General features: G+C 34.1%; 1 non-coding gene across 1 annotated transcript; it reads left to right on the forward strand.

Annotated features, from left to right (window-relative positions):
- The first annotated feature begins 3,914 nt into the window (after positions 1-3,914).
- Positions 3,915-4,022, forward strand: LOC148208341 (small nucleolar RNA R71). The gene has a single exon (XR_015789136.1). It is a non-coding gene; the product is annotated as a small nucleolar RNA R71 (small nucleolar RNA).
- Positions 4,023-22,452: the final 18,430 nt, after the last annotated feature.

The raw sequence follows: 22,452 nt of genomic DNA on the forward strand, positions 1-22,452 counted from the left end.
AACACTCAATTTGAAAACCCAAACTAAGAAATAAAAATATTAGGAGAATTTGAGTGCACAAACTTTAAAGTGATTTGGATTTTGTGAGGCATTAAAACTGCTAACAAAACTTGTTTCAACGCTGTTAGATTGATGCGCGACAATTAGATGTGGTGGTTCGAGTTTGCGAGGAGATTAATCTGAGACGATGGAGTTCGAGATGGGGGAGGGAAATCGTCAGTTGGGCAATGATTTTTTGAAAATACGGGGGTATTTTGGTACTTTCACAAGGTAGAAATTTGAAATGGGCCAAAATTTATTTGGGAGGGATCACAAATAATTTTTTGGTATTTTAAAAAGGGTAAAAAAATCTCAATTACTCAAATATTTAAACTACGAGTGTCAATAACTTTAAAATACTTTTTCTAATAATCATCTAAAAAAAACTATTCGTAGACCAATTTGATTTTCTAAAAATACTTTTTATTTATTACCAAACATGGTAAACCTTCTAAGAAACATTACTCATCTAAAAGTATTTAAGAAAAATTATGTTCAAGCACACTCTACTTTATTATTTTTTTGAAAGTATTTTTATTTAATTTTTTGTTTTTTAAAAAGCATCCTAAACACACATTAAATATTGGATAAGTCCACAAGAACCCAAGTTGCACAGAAAGTGACCTAAATTTAATAAACAATACCTATAAAGATAAAATGATTATTATAATTTTTTTGTTATCTCATTCTCATTTACGTTGAGTACTTTACTTGCTAAGCGTTTTCCAAAGGTTATATTCATTTTGTAAAAATATATACATATATATGAAAGTTCTCAAAATCATGAGAAGTGGACATCTCTCCCACCATCTCACCTCATCTCTTAATTATAATATACCCTTTTTATGGAACATTTTTTCAATTAATAAAGATTTAAAAATCAGGAGGCTTGATTGAGAATTGTTGGGTTCCACAAAGAGATGTCTACAAGTCGTCCGGAAAATTTCGACAATTAATTTTAGTTTGTTTTTTTATTGGAAATATTAGCGTGACACGTAAACAAAAATAGAAAAATAAAAATGGGTTTGTTGTATAATGTTGAATATTCCAATTATGCTTTGCTAAGCGATTACACAATCTTTGATAAGCTGATATGTGAATCTGGTCAAAAGCACAAAATTTAGGACAATTACCCTTTGGTTGAACTAATTTCTTCCTCTCTCTCTCTCTATATACACGTTGGTTTAAATTTAATCTTAATATCTAAAAATTTGATTTTTTTTAATTTTATTTTGATCCATAAACTTTCAATGTACCTTAAAAACCGTAAGGTTTATTATGAACTTTGGTTGGTATAGAAAATCAAACTAGACCTTTGATTTTCAATGGCATATTTTTCTAAGAAGTATCGGGTTAAACTTGTTTGGTCGGAAGCATTCCTATGTTGGATGAGCTCTAAGAGAATTTTAGGGTTTGTTTGATAACGTTTCCGTTTCCATTTATCGTTTCTCTTTCTATTTTTAGTAAAGAAAAATAGAATTGCATGGCCCCAACACCCAAGACTTCAAGAATGCTTTGGAACTAATTAGAAACGGGAACTAGAGACAAAAAAAACTTGCTTTTGTCATTTCTAAAATTTCTATACAATTTTGAAAGTTTTATTAAAAAATGAGAAGCAAGAAACATAATGTTGGGTTTAGTGCCCTGAGCTTGTGAGTTTGAAATTTATAATCATTTTATTTATTATTAATAAGTGTTATTTTATTATTTCTTTGCATTACTCGTATTCCAATAAACTAAGATCTAAGGTTATTTAAGGTAATTAGAACCATATATATTTGATACATAGTATATATTTAATATATAGTATATATACAATATATATTCAATATACAAGTGGATAATGTTATAGTAATAACCTACATGACCTATAGTGCATCGATAAGGTTGAGTATCTTATCCTGGTAACATTATGGATACGACCCGCGTAGTAAGAAACGACTTTATCCAGGTCTTTCATGTAGAGACATGCGAGTGGAGGTATCTTATACAATGATTTTGTATAAGACTGGACCGCAAAATAATTAATTACTGACTCTAATACTGTTAGTCAATAGATTGTTATCTCATAGGATGACCAGTTAACTCGATCTTAATCCTGAGCGGGTTATGGACTCCTGTCTATAAGTGATAGTCCTTTGATTTGTATGGGTGAGAGTGACTCGGTTTGCCAACTCAATAATCCTACCATTTTAGGGACAAGACCAAGTGGAGAGTTAGGAACATAACTATGCAAGATGATATTCACTTCTTCCCGACTTTAGGGAAGTAAATGAGTGTTCCCTTACATGATGACTCCAGGACTTGAACAAGTGGTCTCACCCTCTCACTGGTCCCAGAGGGACTTCTGGTTATTGGTTGGACCATAATCGGGTTGTTAATTAGAGGAGCATGTATTTAAGGAGCAAGATATAACTTAGTGGTAAAACGATAATTTGACCTAGCTAGAGTTACAAGCACTCATCAAAGATTAACTTGTCTTTAATGGTCATACATCCATGGATACGAAATTATTTTTGCCACCAATAGAGACTGGAGTAGTGAAACTCAACTCCCTGGGTCCCACATTTTCTATAGAGGCGTGTTTGTTAAAATTGGACTACACTCCTTGATTAAAGCTACGGTTTCAAACTCTCCTAACTTCCTTTTCTCAGTCAAGATATCCTTAAAAATTTTTACATAGTTAGGTATCTGCTCAAGAGCCTTAACTAAGGGTATATTGATGTGGAGTTGTTTCAAAACATAAAAAAAAAAAAACTATTGAATTTAGTGTCTTGGTTTTTCTTTTGAAGTCTCTGTGGATGGGGAGGTGGTAGTCTATATTACACTGGTGTTTCTACACTTCTTTGGACTAGTGCTTCTCTTGGTTCTGCTTCCTCCACTGATTCTACTTATATTGCTCTTTTTCCTATGCTAATTTCAGGTTTAGGCTGAACTTCTGTCAGTGGTATCTGCTTATCTGATGCTCCAGTATTGTTCACTCCTTTATCATCAGCCAGCACATTTTCTACAGTCTCTTCTGCTTGGCGGTCTACTTTGTCTGGTTGTGTTTTCAAAGGATATGGTAAGGGTAAAGCCTTCCCACACCTTAGAGTTATATCTTTATATTGTTCCTTCCTCTCTCTCTTTGGGGTTTTCAGTGTCACTAGGCAAAGTACCAAGTGGCATATTTTTCAATTCGTTTGTCAATTGCCCCCATTGGACTTCCAAATTTCTGGAGAAGCTAATTGGCTTTGGAGTAGTGCTGCTTGGCTCTGGATTGTCGCATCATTATTCCCATGTATTCCCTCATCAGATTCTCCTTGAAATTAGATGAACTCGCTATTGGCTTCACTCCCTGCTGTTGTTTGGGCATAAGATGGGTTGTCTTCTACTAAAATTGATTGGTATTCTGATTCACTTGGTTCCCTCCCCAACTAAAATTGAGGTGTTGTCTCCATCCTAGATTATAGGTATTTGAGTAGGGATTGTTTGTATTGGGATTTCCAAAATAGAAAACAGAAGCTGGATTTTCAAGGCAAGAATCCTAGTGGTGTTCGCCCTCACAGTAGGAACATATGAGATGGCCATTACATTGATGGCTCCTTGGCTAGTTGACGATGTTGCAGTAGTATTCATGTTCTTGACCATATTAGTCAGGTTAGTGATTTGAGCCTTTAGTGAAGCCGTTGAATCATCATTAGCAGCTTGTTAGCCAGTCATTTGAAGCTTTAGGATATGACTGCTAATGGTTATTTGAGGATATCCTCTCTAAAATGTCAAAAACATCCATATAAGCCTTAGACAGTAAAGCTCAGTTTGCTGATGCATCCACTACCAACCTTGTTTCTTCCTTTAGCCAATTATAAAAGGTTTTAATATGGATACACCAAGGCAGACCATGGTGTGGGCACCTTCTTAGCAGCTCTTTGAACCTCTCCCAAGATTCACTCACAGATTCTTCTGGCTTCTATTGAAAATTATTGATTTCTCTCCTATAGTTTGCATTCTTACTTGGAGGAAACTACTTCATCAAGAATTTTTCAGCAAGATCATTCGAGGAAGTAATAGATTCAGCTAGTAGAGAGTTCAACAAATTTCTCACTCCAGCTATCAGTGAGTAAGGAAACGACTTCAACCTCAATACTCCCTTAGATACCCCTTCTATCTTAAATGAGTCACTTACTTCTAAGAAATACCTTAAGTGCAAACGAGGGTCCTTGGTTGCATGCCCATGAAATTGCCCCACAGTTTGGAGCATTGGAACATGACAGGCTTTAATTCAAACCTTTCTGCTCCGATTTGTGGTCCTGCAATAACCGGATGGAAGCCATGAAATGTAGGAGCAGCATATGCTCTAATTGCCCTTTCTTTGTCATCAGCCAACAGAGTGACATTAAGAGGAGGAACAGTTGCTGATACAACATTCTCTCATCTATTTTTTCCTTAAACTTATGGATTGGGAATCACAAGAATAGGGTTCTCGATGGTTGATCCATTGGGCAAACTTTTACTTGTTGTCTAGGTTGTGCTCTTCTTCTTCGATGAAAAGCACGTTCTATCTCGTTGTCAAGTAGATATTCCAACCCTTGCAAATCGTGCATTCACCTTCAAGATCCACCAAAACAGTAGTTAAAAGAAACCTCTCCAGCACAAATTTTCTTAAGCAAAAATATAAAGTGTAAAGTAAAATCAATCCCCGGCAATGGCGCCAAAAACTTGTTGTACGGTTTATGTCCCTTTGTGCAAGTGTACACAACCGTTGTAGCAAGTGATAAAAAGATCGTATCCACTGGGATTGATGACTAAACACTTCAATATTTTACTTAAGAAAACAAACAACTTAACTAAAATATGTTTAATAAGGTGGCCTATGAAACTAAAATGAAATAGTGCAAAAAAACATTCACTAAGTAAGAAAACAAGTCAAGAGAACAAGTAAAATCAGTTCGGTTATAGAGCAAAATGAGTTTAATGGAGGCTAACTACTGATGTAACAAGGGTAAGGGGGAAGAGTTTATGTGACTTTTTCTGGACTTACGTAAACAATGTTACAACATTAATGATTTTGATATACTAGCCAAACAGACATGGAATCTTCCCTTTTCCAGATTTTCTGGAATATTAAGTTTCGAAGCAACACAATAGCATATCAGCACAGTTTATAGTCTTACTAGGTGAGCCTTATTCCTAAATACCCACGCTCTAAACTCAAGTAGATCTAGCACAAGTTGAAGCCAAACACTTCTTATTCCAATTTTCCAAAAGGTAATAAAGACGTATTCCAATATGTTGGCCAAACACATTAAAAAACAAACGTTAAAAATAACTTCAACTCAGTATATATATCATCATTAAAGTCAAAGCAAAGTTTACAGCCTAAAATCAGTTCACAACATCCTCCCCTTTACAATATGAACTTTGCTACACAATGTCATACAAGAAAAATGGAGAGTAATCAACGAGCTCAATACTAAATAGAAAAACAAGAGGGAAAGCTTATTAATATCAGCATAGTTTTCTCCTGCTTCAGATGCTTCTTCGGGTCTTCCTTCCTTCTTCTTGTCTTCTTCGTGTCCTAATGAGATTTTTTTAGGAGTGAGAAGTGACTTTTTTTTTTGTGTAATCTTGGAGGTAGCGTTAAAGGGTTACTTTAATACCCATCCTTAATTTTAGGGCAACTAAAAGGATAAAGTGTGCCCCAGATCCAAATTTCACTTATTGCTCCGTTTTACTGCAGTAATTTCTCAGGTAAAAGCTATCATTATCAACTCTGTCCTTTTATGTCTTTTTTATTCCGATGCTGCATCAAAACATTCAAAATTATGTCATTCTTCATTACTCTCAATATTATGTACTAAGACAAGGATGTTAATGAATTTAAAGCATTATTTGCACAAAATCAGTGTAGAGTAGGTGTTGGTGTGGCTATCCTTAGCCAATTTATATGAAATTCTTGCACAAATAACTCTTTTTTGGAGAGTTATTAGGCTCCCAGACAGAATTAGAGTACATAGACTCCATTTCCTGATCCATAGCTTTGACCCAATCATCTTTGTCAACATTTTTCACCTCCTGTTTATAAGACAATGGATCGTCAATTTCATCATCGGGTATGACGACTTGGGATTCGTTAATCCCACCTAACGACCAGGTTCGCTCACAACCCTCCCACTACATCTAAGCCCTCTCTGATCTTGAGAAGAATTATGTTGACCCGATGTACAGGCTTCATCAACAACCCTTGTTGATGGGCCAGGAGGTCAGCAACTCTTCGTGGTTTATGATCCTTGATGTGGTCTTCTTCTAAGAAAGTGACATTTATCGATAGAAATACCTTATTTTCTTTAGGGTCAAAGAAGTTACTACCTCTTGTTTCTTTGGGATAACCTACAAATAGGCATACCTTTGAACATGGTTCTAGTTTCTTTGGGATTGTAATGAGCACATGTGCTGGACATCCTCAAACTCCGAAGTGTCTTAAACTAGGTTTACGACCTCTCTAGAGCTCAAAAGGTGTTTCCGAAATACTTTTTGACGGAACATTGTATAGGATACAAACTGCAGTCTTTACTGAATAACCCTAAAACGAGCCAGGTAACTGAGCACAACTCATCAATGACCAAACCATGTCTAACAGGGTTTTATTTCTCCTCTCCGATACACCATTTTGCTAAGGCGTACCTGGTGTTGTGAGTTGGAAAGTAATTCCATATTCTATCGTATAATCCTAGAATCTCAAATCCACGTACTATCCAGCACGATTTGATCAAAGTGTTTTAATTGTTTACCTAATAAATTTTCAACTTCAATCTTATACTCCTTGAACTTTTCAAGAGTTTCAGACTTACATCGCATTAGGTAAAGATACCAAAATCTTGAATAATCATCTATGAACGAGATGAAATATTCATACGCTCCTCGAGCTTGAACATTCATCGGACCACAAAAGTCTGAATGCATAAGTTATAAGGGTTTTTTAGTCATTTTTCCCTCTAAACAAGACTCACATACCGGTAAAGAATTGTTTTCTAACTCAATTAGAAGACCGCTCTTAACCAATTTCTCAATCCTATCGAGATTGATGTGGCGCAACCTAAGGTGCTAAAGATGAGAATTTTCTTTAGTTGAAAGTATTTTTCTTTTAGCTTGTGTTGTTACAGTTTTAAACAACTCAGTGTTTAGAATTGTTTTAGTTAAAGTAGACATTAATACATACAAGCTATTTTCTAATTTTGCTGACGAAATATGGACACCATTTCTTGAAATAAAAACTTCATTACTATTGAAAGAAAAGAATAAGATTGTTCAAGCATACAAGATATAGAAATTAAGTTCCTCAAATGCATCTATTTATAAAAAATAGTTTGATGCTACTTGTAGACACCGTATTTGGTCCGATTTATTTTTAATTTGAATTTTTATTATTGTATTTTACTTTATTAATTTATTAAATTTTATTTTAATTAAAAAATAACATAAGTTTACTTTATTATTGGTTATAAGCTAAAGTTTAAATTACATTAAAAAATAGGTTTTGTTTAAAGATTTTGATTTTATTAATAAAATTACAAATTTAAAAATAAAGATTTTATTTTAATAAAATGTTTTGATGTTAACAGTTTATTCCCCTTGATTTTTTTCCTAGTCAAGGTTCTATAGGTGTCATTCCCTACGTTTTCCCTTTTTTTTGTGTCTCTGGTTTTACTTGACTTACACATGTTACTGTTATTTTATTTTATTATTTCTTTTTTTGTATTTAAGAGTCTGTAACACAGGCGACAGGAGAGAGAATGCATAGAAGAGTGTTGAGAAAAAGCAAAGAGAGTTTTTTTTCCTTCACCCATCCCTAGGCTTCTCCCTTTCTTCTTCTATTCTTTCAATTTAGCCACACTCCACCTATTATTTCTTCCTCCATCTCTATCCTTTTTTTTCTCTCCATTATATATATATATATATATATATATATATATTTTAAAATAATTCCTCCTCCTTTCCACTCTAAACTCACCCACACATTTAGCATCTTTGGCGACCGCCCACCTGACGACACCCAATTTTTCCGAGCATTACAAACAGGTAAAGATTTGGTAAAAGGTTTTCCATTTGGTGCCGCTTTTATATTTTTATTTTTTTGTCAATAATAAAAAACGTTATGTGAGTAAAATAAGCCAAGTTTTCCTTTTAAGGAAAAAGGAAAGAAAATCTCAGGAAGATGGAGTAACTGGGCTGTGGTGAAATCTTAGTAGCCACTTTGTATCAATAGGTTTCGTATTCCTTGTTATCACTATGTGTTACAAGAAAAAATATTACATAGGAAAGAAAATTTCTTAAACTAAATCTAAATAAGTTTTGAAAGGAAAATAAAAGATTTTGATATTTATTATTTGTTTTAAAATATAAAGATTTTTTTTTCAAATACAAGACGGGGTTTTTAAAAAAAAAGAAGAAGATTTTGTTTTATTTTAATTCTTAAAAAAATGTTTTTAAAATGCAAAATTTTGGTTTTATTTTTAAATAAGCCTCTTTTAAAAGTGAATAAAAGATTTTATTTCAAATTTAATTAATTTTCTTTTGATTTAGTAAAAACTAATTTTAAAGGAAAAAAAAGTTATCTTTTTAAAGGAGAGTAAATAAAATATTCAAAAGAACGTAAATTTTATTTTAAAAATCAATGAATCTCAAATTACAAATTTAGTAAAAGTTTGTTTTAAAATAAAAGATTTGTTAAATAAGTTTTAAAAAAGTGAAGAAATTTTTTAATAAGTCTATGGATTTAAAAAAAAAAACGAATTTGAAACTCTAAACAAATAGAAGGTTTTTTCTTTTTCCTTTTTAAAATAATCAAGTCCCAATATGTTTTCTTTTTATTTTTTTATCATTGTTTTTTTAAGAATTATTTCGAAAACTCTAATGATGGAAATTGGGCAAAATGTCAATTAATATAATACGGGACAATTAAATACAAACACAAAAATATTTTCTTTTGGACCAAGTAAAAATAATAGGATAATTATTTTGACAAAATATGGTACCGTTTTCGAACGGGTGTCGTATGGTGCTAACACATTTCCTACGCTCAGTCGACTCTTGAACCAAAAATCTATTTTTCATAAACCTTGGTTTTTTTAAATACGTGACCAATCATACCTCGTAGATAATTGGAGGCGACTCCAAACCCTTATCTTGAAAGAGACCCTTCAGGGGATGACGTCGGTTGTTCCGCATCACGCAACACTACCCACTACAATAGTAGAGACGACCTTCCCGGTTCCAACTCTGAGCGTCATCTCTCCAGCCTCCAATTGCCTCCAGGAACTAATTCCATGCAAAGAAAAATAAACATGATTAGTGGCTCTCGAATCAATTATCCAGGTAGAATCATCATTCTCTACTAAACATATTTCTTCAACAAGTAAATCTGATTTATCTTCTTTTTCTTTCTTCTTCTCAGCCAAATATTTTGGGCAGTTCCTCTTATAGTGCCCGTCAACATTGTAGTGGAAACACTTCCCTTTTTCTGCAACCTTGGGTTTCTTTCCATTTCGGGTAGCAATGGGGCAGTTTTATTCCCCTTTCTTAAAGGGATCGAATCTCAAGTGGAAGCGGTTGATCGCTTGTGATTCAACTTCAATTAGAAACGAAACGGTACCGATTTTCAAAAAACATAATCGTTCTATTAAAATGAAGGTTAAGTTTCTTTAGAGGAAGGAAACTTACTTTTGTAGGCCGTCAGGAAATCTTCTTCTTCCTCGAACCCAAAAATTGAGCAAACACGAACAATCCAATGTTGGACACTACCACCACGTTACCTTGCTATGTCTCTATGATTAAGAACGGATTGTGGGATCCGTCTTGAAAGAAAACCAAAGGAAATTATGATCGTGAGAGAGATTATGATGTTCTGTGTTTTCGGAGAAAAATCTAAAACAACTTCAACTAGAAAAACACAGACTTTCTGTGTTTATGAAAGACGGAGGAGAGAGTGGAGTGGGAGTAACCTCCCATCCCCACCTCACCACATCCCAGTAAAAATGGTGCGATGTGGTGTTTGATTAATTAATTAATCAAAATTAATTAATTTAATTAATTAATCAAAATTAATTAATTTAATTAATTAATCAAATATATATATATATATATATATATATATTAATTACTTAAATTAAAATCATTTTAATTTAATATATTGTATTTAATTAAATAAATAATTAAATTAAAAGTTTTTTAAATTTAATTATTAATTAATTAATTAAATAAACATAATTTAATTAAATCACATTTGATTAAATCAATTAATATTTGAATCATATTGAAATATACATTTCTCTCCTGACCTATAACATTTAATATGAATCTAATTCATATTAAATTTTAACATATAGTTTCAATACGAATCCAATTCATATTATTATCTCATAATATATAGTTTTATAATGTATCATCATACATTATATTACATTGTGTCATATACAATTAACTTAAATTTTCTTTAATTAAAAATGAACAATTCAAATGCATATTTAATAATTAATAATTAAATTCAAATATTAATTAAATAAGTAAATAATTAACAATTAATCGTTTAATTTTTAATCAGATATCACATATTTAATTAAAACCATATATTTGAATCATATTCAAATGAATTTCTCTTGTATAACCTATAGTTTTAATGTACATCTTATGCATATTAATTTTAACCTATAGTTTTAATATGAGTCCAATTAGTATTAATTATTATTTGAATATTTTTCAAATATTACTCTCATAATAAACTATATATATATTGTATCATTATCTACATTATATACATTCCTTTATTTATAATTTGAACATTTCAAAATCTCTCATAATTCTTGATCCTCATTTTACCCGTTGTGAGCTAGGATGAGGACCCAATGGACATCTAGATCAGAAGCTCAAATGATACGAGATTAATTGATTAAACTCATTAACCATATTAATCAACATCGTTAATTGAGGTCATTCTACTAAAGATCCACAACTGCACTATTCTCACTATAGAATATTTTGTATCGACGAAAATTAACCATTGACGATAAGTCAATCTTTCACAAGTGTTCGTAACTACAGTTGGGCCAAATTAGCATTTTACACCCGAGTTACATCTTGCACCTTAATTATCACTGCTCCTCTAATGAACAACCTGTTTATGGTCCGACCATTAAACGAAAATTCCTCTCGGGCCAGTGAGAGGATGAGGCCCCTTGTTCAAGTCCCGGAGTCAATATTTATGGGAACACTCATCTACTTACCCTAAAGTCGAGAAGGAGTGAATTCTATCTTGCATAGTTATGTTCCCAACTCCCCACTCGGTATCGTCCTCAAATTTGTAGGATTGAGTCAGCAGTCTAGGTCACTCTCACCCATACAAAGCAAATGACGATCCCTTATTGGCAGGGGTCGATAACTCGCTCAGGATTAAGATCGAGTTACCTGGTCATACTATGAAATATCAATCTATTGTCAAGCGGTGTTAGAGCCAATGATTAATTATTTCGCGGTTCGATCTTATACAAACTCATTGTATAGGATACCCTCACTTGCATGTCTCTATACGAACGACCTGGATAAAGTTATTTGTAACTATTACAAAGCAGATCGTATTCATAGTGTTACCGGGATAAGTTACCCAACCTTATCTATGTACTATAGACCATTTAGGTTATTATTGAAACATTATTCACTTGTATATTGAATATATACTGTATGTCAAATATATACACTATATATTAAATATATACCGTATATCAGTCATATATTGTTCTAGTTAATTAAATAACATTGGATCTTAATTTATTGGAATATGAGTAACGCAAAGAAATAACTCTTTATTGAATAAATAAATTGTTTATTAATTACAAACACGTGAGCTAAGGGCACAAAGCCAATATCTTATTCTTCAACTCTACATGTTTATTGTTGGAAAATTCCTCTCAAGAAACTTCATTGACAAATCTCTCCCCAAAAACCTAAGTTGTATTTCACTATTGAGAGAGATGAATTAGTTGAATAGTTTGATTATTTTTGTGAGCATTTCACTTGTATATCTACAGTCGTGAGAGTTCTTGTTAGTTTGTGGGATTTTTATTTATTTTAAAATTATTTAGATTTTTGTATTAAGGTGTAAGATCAACTTGAGATTGAGTGAGTAGTTTGATTCTAAATCATTTAAAATGATCGCAGTGGTTTGTTCTTGAACCAGTTAGAAGGATCTTAGTGCTTTGATCTTGAACCAGTTAAAAAGACAGTAGAAGTTGGATCCTTAACCCGCAAAATATCGGTAGGAAGTTTACTCTCAAATTTGTAATCGAAGTGGTCGACCTATTTGGTTGTCACCTGTAAGAGAGTCAAAACAGTAAGATACCCAAGAAGAAGTATTGAGGAGTGGAGTAGAGATTTCCAAACCACTATAAAAACTTCCGATGTCATTTATCTTTTTCTACTTTTGTTTTTTGGTTTACATTTCCGTTGTTTAATTATATTTAGCTAGTTAATCTGCATTAATTAAATTGGGTGAAATTGTTATAGTTTTGTAGTTGGTTTTATTGGCTACTTATTCCGTTTTTATTTTTTAATAATTGAATTAATTTTAGATTAACTTCTAATAAGTTTTTTTTAATTTGATAAGCATGAAACAAGATGAAACAAGTGGTACTCCATAGTGATGTCATATGATTCACCCCTATTCTCTACAATCTAATGAAATGGAGTTACAAGCATGATATAAGTTGAAACATGTTAGGGTTCAAAGACCAACACAGCTCGCAAAAAATCTTTATCAAGGAAAAAGTAGAAGAAGAAGAGAAGATCAAGAAGAACACACAAAGGTTTAAGTGGTTCAGCCTAAGATTGGCCTACATCCACTGTAACAACTGTTCTTTGTTATTTAGAAAATGGGTAACAACTTTACACGGTAAGTTCTCTACCTCTTTTGTTTACTGAGAAGATAATTTATAGGCTAGGATTTCAAGCTAACTCTTCTAACCGTGTAGGTGGGAGAAACAGTAGGATTTACATTTACCCATTGGTAATTTTACAAAATCTCCACCTTAAATCATACTGAAAAGTCGAAGAGCTGCTGTTGACTGAAGCTTTTACCCTTTGTCTATTAGGTGTATTCCAGTCAGCTGAAGGCAGTACTCGAATTTATCTTGATTGACTGGTTTTGTTAGCATGTCAGCCGCGTTATAAGAGGTATGGACTTTTATGACTTTTGTTTCACCATTTTTGATCTGTTCTCTGACGAAGTGGTATTTTACATCAATGTGTTTGGTTCTACTGTGAAACTGTTGGTTTTTTTTTATAGATGTATGGTGCTTTGGTTGTCACAGTAGATTTTTACTTTTTGTTGCTTATATCTGAAGCCTTTTAGTAGTCCTTTGAGCCAAATAGCTTCTTTTACGGCTTCTGACAGTGCTATAAACTCTGCTTCAGTAGTTGACAAGGCTACTACTGTCTGTAAGGATGCTTTCCAACTGATAACATTCTCACCAAGTAGAAATATGTAACCTGTGAGGGATCTTCTTCCGTCAAGATCTCCAGCATAGTCCGAGTCTACATATCCGTATAGTGGTGGTGTTGGTTCACATGATTTTTTGTACATTAGGACCAGGTTTTCAGATTCTTTTAAATACCTTAGGACCTATTCTGTGGCTTCCCAGTGTCTTCTTTTGGGTTTTGCCATGAACCTGCTTATTATATTGATTGCATAAGTTAAGTCAGGCCTTGTGCATATCATCAAATACATTAGGCTACCTACTGCATTAGATTATGGATTAGCATTCATATGTCTTTGATGTTCGAAATCATTTGCAGCAGGCAATTTGCTGATGACAGCTTGAAATGTTGTGCTAAAGTGGTTTTTACTATTTTAACTTCCTTTAGCTTGAATTTTTCAATTATTCTACTGTAGTATGAGCTTTGATCTATGCTCATTGTGCCTTCTTTTCTATTTCCAATGATTTCCATTCCAAGGATTTTCCTTGCTTCACCCAAGTCCTTCATATCGAACTCGGTTTTCAAACATTCTTTTACCTGAGTTAAGTCATTTCTTCTCTTGTTTGCTAATAGCATATCATCGACATATAAGAGTAGGAATATGTCATTGTTATCGGTAGTTGTTTTAACATAGAAACAACTATCAAAGGCACTATGACGAAATCCAATCTTTGTGATGTATTCATCGAACCTGTAGTACCAACACCTAGGTGATTGTTTTAAACCGTACGTTGCTTATTTAATAGGCATACCTGATCTTCCCTTCCTTTTAGTTGATATACTTTCGGCTGTTTCATAAAAATGGTCTCTGATAAGAATCCATGTAGGAAGGCTGTCTTTACAACTAGTTGATCAAGTTCAAGTTCTCTTTGTGTTACAATTGCTAGTAGCATTCTTATAGAAGTATGCTTTGATGGGATGTGAATCCCGGAGCAGAAGCCGATCATCGTTCATGAATTTTTTAGAAACAAAATCAAATGTGCAAGAATAAGAAATACAGGAAAAAATTACATTTGAAGAACTGTTCTTCAACGATTTCCTGACGAACACCACCAAATGGTCTTCTGTGCTATCCTCTGGGTACCGAGATCGTGCTTGTGGGAGGGATCGATTTGGAACAAGAGGGAGAATTTTTTTTAGAGAGATCACTGTTGAGAAATGTCTTGGGATTACTAGTAAAACTTCTCAGTTTTTGCTGTGCTTCAATAAAAACAGAAAGATGACGTAGGGAGTTACCTCACATGAATAATAAGCCCCACTCCCCTGCAATTAAAGAGGGGAATGATTTATTAATTTAATATTAATTAAATTAATATAAAATAAATATTAATCAAATTAATATAAATAATAATTATATATAATTAATTAATTAATTAATATTATTAATTAATTATTATTAATCTAATTAACAATCAATTAATCAATTATATATATATATATATATATATAATTAACACTTAATTATTTATTATCATAATATAATCATATTCTAAAACATTTCTCTCTTATAACCTATAGTTGTAATGTACATATTATGCACATTATTTTTAACCTATAGTTTGAATATGAATCATATTCATATTAATTTTATTTTATTTGAATCTCATTCAAATAATTTCTCTCATAATATATAGTTTCAATTAGAATTAACTATATATTATAATGTATCAATATACATATTCTCTCTTGAACAATTTAAATATTTCAAATTTTTCCAAAAATTTGATCCTCGTTTTACCCATTATAAGCTAGCAAGGGGACCTAATGGACCTAGAGATCAGAAACTCCAACAATACGAGACTAATCGATCAAACTCATTGACCGAGTTAATCAACATTCGTTAACTTCGGGTCACTCCACTAAAGACCCGCAGTTGCACTCTTCTTACTCCACAATGTTTTCGTGTCCATGGATATATGATCATTAACGACAAATCAATCCTCCACGAGTGTTTGTAACCACAGATGGGTCAAATTACCGTTTTACCCTGTGTTACATTTTGCTCCTTAAATACCACTGCTCCTCTAAGGAACAACCCGGTTATGGTCCGACCAATAACCAAAAGTCCCTCTCGAGCCAGTGAGAGGGTGGGGCCCCTTGTTCAAGTCCCGGAGTCAGCATTTAAGAGAACATTCATCTACTCTCTAAAGTCGAGGAGGAGTGAATTTCATCTTGTGAAGTTATGTTCCTAACTCCCCACTCAGTCTCGTCCCCAAAATGTTATGAATATTGAGTCGGCGTTTCATGCCACTCTTACCCATATAAATCAAAGGACGAGCCCTCACGGGCAGAAGTCCTTAACTCACTCAAAATTCAGAATGAGTTGTCTGGTCATCCTAAGAAATAGCAATCTGTTAGTTAACGGTATTACATCTAAAGATTGGCTATTTCGCGGTCCGGTCTTGTACAAACTCATTGTATAAGATACCCCACTCGCATGTCTCCGCACGAACGACCTGGATCGAGTCGTCTGTCACATTTACAAAGTGGGCTGTATCCATAATGTTGCCAGGATAAGGTACCCAGCCTTATCCATATACTATAGACACTTTTGGTTATTCACCAGACATTATCCACTCGTATATCAGGGGTATATCAAATATATACATAGTATATCAGGGGTATATCAAATATATACCTAGTATATCAAATATATCCCCAATATATATATTGTCTCGATTACATGATAATAACCTTGGATGTTAGTTTATTGGATTTTGGACAATGCAATGCTATGAATTCAACAACAAATTTATTGAATAAAACTTTATTGAATATACATTTGTTTTTACATAAATACAAACTACGAGTTTAGGGCAACACACCCAACATGCTTCACTACTGGAGAGAAAACTTCAGTGTAATCAATACCTTTTCTTTGTGTGAAGCCTTTTCCCACTAACCTTGCCTTATATCTCGGTTGTTGTACTCCTGGTATCCCTTCTTTGAACTTGTAGAGCCACTTTGTAGCTCTGACTTTCTAACCTTTTAGGAGTGATACTACTGTCCAGGTTTCATTTTCTTCTAATTGCTTCATCTCTTCATTCACAGTATTTATCTATTTTACTGCATCGGAACCGCTTACAGCCTCTTGAAAGTTCTGTGGTTCAATGTCATTTAAGGAGTGTGATGCATTTAGGGCTGTTGCCAATGTATTTGAGTCTGTGTATCTAGCTTGAGGCATAATAATTCTTCTTTGCCTATCTTTTGCTAATTAGTAATTAGCTAGATCGATTACTGGTTGTGAGACTTCTTCTTGAGTTCATCACTTTCTTCCTCCACATCTTTACTATGACCATTGGGAGGTGGATTATTTCTGTTGGGTTCTGAAGTCTTTGGTAGCTTCACCTCGATTATTGTCCGGTTCAACATGTCTTTTTGTAAATTCTACACTTCTTGATACATAAACATTTCTTGTTCTCTAAATATTACATCCCTACTGTTTATGCATTGTTTATCTAAAGAATGCAAGAGTCTATAACCTTTTACGCCCTCAGTGAAGCCAACAAACATGCATCTCATCGCCCTTGGTTTTAGTTTCCCTTGATTTATATGCACAAACCCTATACATCCAAAAAATTTTAGACTGTCTAATTTTTGTGGATGCTTTGTCCATTTTTCTTCAGGTGTTAGAAACTCATTAGCTGTATGAGGACATTTATTAATTGTGTGAACTGCATACGACCCTAGTTCTGCCCAAAACTTTCCTGGTAGATTAGCAGCAGATAAAAGACATCTTATACGCTCCACAATTGTTCTGTTTAGCCTTTCGGCAACCCCATTCTACTGTGGTGTATTCTTTACAGTTTTATGATGCACTATACCATTTTCCTTACATAAATTATTGAATTCTTCACTGCAATATTCTAATCCATTGTTTGTTCTTAAGTAATTTATGGATTTTGAGGTTTGATTTTCAACTAACATCTTCCATTCTTTAAATTTCTCCAAGGTTTGGTCTCTAATTTTAAGAAAGAATATCCAAGTTTTCCTGGAGACATCATCAACAAATGTTAGAAAATACCTTGATCAGCTGAGATGGTTCCTGTGCTGGGCCCCACAGGTCTGAGTGTTTGTAATCTAGAATAGCTTTAGTCACATGATCACTCCTTTGAAACGTCTGTCTTTTTGCTTTCCCTAGGATACAATGTTCACAGAAGTGCATGTTTTCACCGATTCCCTTAGGTAGAATTCCCTGTCTTGTCAATTCTTGCAAGCCTTTAGCACTTATGTGTGACAAACGTTGGTAACACAAATCACCTTCAGTTAATTCTTCTTTTTCTACTATATTGGTTGTCCCTGATCAAACGATGTCTCTGACAACATAGAGGTCATTTACTTTTTCTGTAGTAAGGACAATTTTTGAATTCTTTCTAACTTCAATCATTCCACCTTGTCTGTTATATTCACAACCTATTGAGTCAAGCATCCCCAAGGAAATTAAATTCCTCTTGGGACCAGGTACGTGTCTCACATTTTGTAGAAGCTTTAATATGCCATCCTTCATTTTTAGGGCCACATTTCCAATACCTACAACTTTTCAGATATTATTGTTTCCCATGAACACTGAGCCGCCATCCCACTCTTTGTAAGATTGAAAAGACGTTTTCTGGGGTGTCATATGATATGAACACCCATAATCAAGAACTCATTCCTGATTATCTGGATTCGGTCTGGCTAAGTGATCAGTTGCAGCTAATACATCTAAGTTAGTAAAGGCATTTTCCCCTACTGATGCTTCTGCAGGTTTGTTCTTTTTGAACTTACCATTTTTCTTTTTTAGAAAGAAACAATCTTTCTTGAGATTCCCTTCTTTATGACAGTAGCTGCATTTTACCTTTGATTTCCCTTTGCCTTCTGATAGTGTACTTTATACACCACATTTCATTATATTCAGGTGAAAATTATTTAACAATTTTCGGTTATTTATGGCTTATTTACTTGCATGACTGATATTTTTATAGGATCAAGCCATTAGAAAGAATTGGAGCATAAACGATCAATTGAGAGGAGAACTAGAGCGAAAAAGAGAAGCTTAATTCAGCCACATCAGCGCCGCAGCGCTATCATGTAGCGCCATGGCGTCTGCAGGTCAGAATTGGGAGCAAATTCCATAAGAAGCAACGCCACAGTGCCAATATATAGCGCCGTAGCGCTTGTAGACAAAGCTTGGGCCTTTTTCTGTGATGACAACGCAGCAGCACTGTCTTGTAGCGTCATGGCGCTACAAACTTGCTCGTCCGTCACAATTTTGGGATAGTGCCATGGTGCTGTAGCGATACCCTCACATAAGTAAAATATTACTGCGCCGTTTTTGGGAACTTTTATGGATTCTTACATTATATAATTGAATTTTGGAGAGGAGTGGCTCGAGATTTGAAGCGAGAAGGGCGAGCAGACGATTTTCAAAGGCTCATGATCGTGGAGATTCAGTCGGGGACGGTCAATCGACATTGCGGCTTTAGTTTCTCTCCTTTCCCTTATCTTTTCTAGATTTATTATGAAATTCTTTGTCGGATTTTATTGTTATTTCGTGAACATGAGTAGCTAATCTTCTTGTTCTAGGGATTGACATAGCCTCTGGATTTATGAGTTGGATTTATTAACAATTGTCATGATTGATTTGTTTTTAATCTATTTGTGCATTTATTCGCTTAAAACTTTTAATCTCTTGATAATGGATTAATTGTTGCTAAATCTGAATCTTACGCTCTGGAGAGGTGGTTTAGGTTGGAACATGAATGCATGACTGGGATAGTTCTAAGATCGGGAGATTTAGAATTATCTTAGAGGTTGTTAAAAGACTAAGACTTAAGGTTCTGCTTGTTAATGAAACTAGATAGAGATCTTGGTTTCTTAATAACTAGGAGAATTAATTGTGCTCGGGAGAGACAGTTATGATTCTTGATTACTTGACTTATAGATTAATTGCATATTCAATCTTGACATGTTTAATTTGTCCGCTTCCAGGTTCAGTTGGTGAAATCACTTCCCTAGGATCCGCTCTCCATAAGAGTTTTCTTTAGAGTTTTTTATTCGCTTTGTTATTTGATTTGTGTGTGTTAAAAGAAATTCATTGTTGTTTCTCTAGATAAAATTTGACAATAATATATGTAGTACTTGAGTGACTAGAAACCCAATCCAGTGGACGATATCGGTAATTACTTACCACTTTTATTAAAACTTGACCCGTACACTTACGGTAAGCATTTTCTACTACATCTTCTGATTGGTATTTTGCATCTTTCCAACTTCCCTTGTTTCTACCGTTTTCAAAGTGTCCTTATGCATTGGTGTTGTCTCGTTTTGATGCCTACAATTCTAATTCTTTAGTTTTTACGGCAGAGATTATGACATTTGTTGTGATAGATACTCTTTCATACTTAAGTGCGGCTTTTACTTCTCTATTAGCTTCTAGGAGTGAATTTAATAGGATGAAAGCCTCATTGTCTTCACCGATTTTCTCTTCCGGGCTTTTAAATTCAGATGATAATTTCTTGAAATCCTCAAGATTCTCACTGAGGGTTTTGGAATTATCCATCTTATAGGTACATAATCTTTCTCTTATGTATGCTTTATTTGGAAGTTCTTTAGGGAGAAATATTTCTCCAAGCTTCATCCACATTTTGTATGCAGTTTCTACCTCTATCACTTGTCTTAGTACACTGTCACTGAGGTTGAGTATGATTGTTCCATACGCAACTTCTCCAAACAGTGTTAATTCTTGGCAGGAGATGGTTCAGGCGTTTCTCACAAAATTTTTCCCACCTGCCAAGACAACTCAACTTATAACAGAGATGGAATCATTCAGGCAATATGATTATGAGCAATTGTTTGAGGTCTGTGAGAGATACAAGGAGCTTCTAAGGAAATGTCCACAGCATGGATATCCGGAGTGGCTGCAGATTCAGATGTTTTACAATGGACTGAATGGACAAACAAGGACTATACTGTATGCTGCTGTTGGAGGCACTTTATTATCCAAAACACCTGAGAATGCTTACATCTTATTGGAGGACATGGCAGCCAATAGTTTCTAATAGCCTAGTGAGAGATCGAATGTCAAAAGAGTTGTTGGAATGTATGAAATCGATGAGGTAAGTTCCCTAAAAGCTCAAGTTCAAGTTTTGACTAATGTTGTTTTTAAACTTTCAGGACCAGGAACTTCTCATTCAAATGGGTTGGTGGCAGCAGCAGATACATATTCTTACTATGAGCCAACCATCGAGCAAGCTCAGTATGTCAATAATAGAAATTTTGGCTACAAGGGAAATTAGCAACAGAGCTCGCTGCCAACACACTATCATCCAAGGTTGAGGAATCATGAAAAATTTTCTTATGCTAACAACAGGAATGTTTTGCAACCTCCACCAGGTTTTACATCTCAACCAGCTGAAAAGAAATCCTCTCTTGAGGATCTACTTGAGGCTTTCATCAATGAGTTCAGAAGTCAAGCTAGTCGGATTGAAAATCAGGTAGAAAGCATGGAAGTTAAATTGGAAGGAAACACATCTGCCATAAAGAACATGGAGGTTCAGATAGGGCAAATAGCATCCACCTTGAACAATATGCAGAAAGGGAAGTTTCCAAGTGACACTGAAGTTAACCCACAAGAACATTGCAAAGCCGTCACTTTGAAAAGCGAGAAGGAACTCCAGGAGCTTGAAAAGAAAAAAAAGGAAGAACCAATCATCACAACTGAGGAACGGGAAAATAAGGAGGAAGTTGTAAAGGAGGCCACTCCTGCTCTACAGGCTGACAAGCCTACTAGTTCTATTACTTCTAGTCCTCCTAACTCTTTACCTTATCCTAAGCGTTTCCAAAAGAAAAAGATTAATGCTCAATTTGCTAAATTTTTAGAAATTTTTAAGAAACTTCACATTAATATTCATTTTGCAGATGCGCTGGAACAAATGCCAAATTATGTGAGGTTTATGAAGGATATTATGACTGGGAAAAGAAAATTGGAGGCTTATGAAATGGTGAATGTCACTGAGGAGTGCAGTGCGATCCTTCAGCGAAAACTACCATAGAAAAGATCCAGGGAGTTTTACTATTCCTTGTACTATTGGTAGTTCATCATTTAATAAGGCTTTATGTGATTTGGGTGCCAATATTAATTTGATGCCCTTGCCTGTTTTCATGAAACTTGGTCTTGGAGAGGTGCAACCAACTACAATATCTTTGCAGCTAGCTGATCGATCTATCACTTATACCCAGGGATGTTATTGAAGATGTTCTAGTCAAAGTTGACAAATTCATTTTTCCTATAGATTTTGTGGTCTTGGACATGGAAGAAGATTAAGAGATTCCTATAATTTTGGGACGATCTTTCCTGGCTACTGGACGTACTCTGATAGACGTGCAATTGGGTAAGTTGACTTTGAGAGTTAATGAGGAGGCTGTTGTGTTTGACATATGTCGTGCCACGAAATATCCCAAGGAGGTAAGTACATGTCACAGGATAGATGTTGTTGATGCCACAGCGACTGAAATTAGATCTTTTGTTTCATTTGTTGCTTCCCTTGCAAAATGCCTGCTTGGTTATGATATTGAGGAATTAGGGGAATTAGATGAGGAGGTTTCTTTTTATAATGATGCTCTTAATCAATTACCAATTATTCATGATAAAAATGTTAAAATTGATGTGATGAAGGTTAATGAAAAAATTGATGAACTTGTGAAAGCTCGTGCACTTGAATTGAAACAATTGCCTGCTCATCTTCAATATGCTTTTCTTAGTGAGCCTTCTACTTTTCTTGTTATTATATCTGATTCTTTGAACCAAGTAGAAGAGGAAAAATTGTTGAGAATTTTGCGCACTCATAAATCTGCTTTAGGATGGTCAATTGCTGATATAAAGGGTATTAGTCCTTCTATAGTTATGCATAAAATTTTAATGGAGGATAC

Source organism: Momordica charantia, assembly GCF_013281855.1.
Source record: "Momordica charantia cultivar OHB3-1 chromosome 11 unlocalized genomic scaffold, Mcharantia_2.0 BLBB01000011.1, whole genome shotgun sequence".
NCBI lineage: Eukaryota > Viridiplantae > Streptophyta > Magnoliopsida > Cucurbitales > Cucurbitaceae > Momordica > Momordica charantia.